We start from the raw sequence: 1,289 nt of genomic DNA, 5'->3' as shown, positions 1-1,289 counted from the left end.
GTGTGCGTGTGTGTGTGTGTGTGTGTGTGTGTGTGTGTGTGTGTGTGTGTGTGTGTGTGTGTGTGTGTGTGTGTGTGTACACCCCCACACCAACACCACACTGTGTGTGTGTGTGTGTGTGTGTGTGTGTGTGTGTGTGTGTGTGTGTGTGTGTGTGTGTGTGTGTGTGTGTGTGTGTGTGTGTGTGTGTGTGTGTGTGTGTGTGTGTGTGTGTGTGTGTGTGTGTGTGTGTGTGTGTGTGTGTGTGTGTGTGTGTGTGTGTGTGCTGGTGTGTGTGTGTGTGTGTGTGTGCTGGTGTGTGTGTGTGTGTGTGTGTGTCTGTGTGTGCGTGTGTATGTGTGTCTGTGTGTGTGTGTGTGTGTGTGTGTTTACGCGGAGCAGGTATAGTGCAGCCCAAGTGCATTGGTTGGTAGGTAGGAACATTACATTTATAAACAGTGTTGATTGCAAAGCAAGAAAAGCTGTCTTTCCCTCACCTTTACAACTGAATACCAATCAATGGCAATTAACCTTCGCACTTCAATAAAATATTTGCGCCAGTCAGCTTGTAAAACGCTCATTGGGTGGTACTCAATTGCAAAGGTGAGGGAAGGACTGCAACTCAAGAGTAGGAGTAACAGCACGCCCCTTTAAATTGTAAATGGTTAATCTCTGATTGCGACTATTCTATTGAGAAACGCTGAAAGGAGCTTGGAACAAAGAAGTTTTGACCCACAGTCTCTCTCAAAGTCTTCAGTCTCCTTACTTCTGTGTGTCTTCATTGTACAGACCTAGAGAAGGTCTATTCAATGGGTCTACATACTGCTTCAAATCATTACAAGAAAACCAGTCTCTCTACCAGAGTGTGCCTGAAAGTAAAATGAGCATTGTTTAAACCCACTGAAGGAACCCCGTTGTTCACTGCTTTCCAGACCATGCTTGTGGTGAAAGCATATGTTGAACTGCCATTGAGCCAATTCACAAAACCTAATTGACCAATAGTGTTTACAAAACCTTTATTCTCTTGCTTCAAAACTCTCTCACCCAGAACATTACTACATAATCCCATGTGCGTTCTCTTACCTGTTTAGCTTCCTATTTCATGTGTTTTGTATAATTCTCTCGTGCAATGTCTTCCTAGATCATTATTTATCAGGCTTAAACACACCTTTTTAAATTTTGAACCTTCTGACTCTCTTAAAAGCAACATGTTTGATGCAAGGAGGTTTAGAAATGATCGCTAGTGGCGCCCAGCTGCGAGTACTCCACGATCTGCGATTTAGTACTGAGATTATTCTTGTTATCAACAG

The sequence above is a fragment of the Polyodon spathula genome, chromosome 12, assembly GCF_017654505.1.
Source record: "Polyodon spathula isolate WHYD16114869_AA chromosome 12, ASM1765450v1, whole genome shotgun sequence".
Lineage (NCBI taxonomy): Eukaryota > Metazoa > Chordata > Actinopteri > Acipenseriformes > Polyodontidae > Polyodon > Polyodon spathula.
This window is presented reverse-complemented; position numbering follows the sequence as displayed.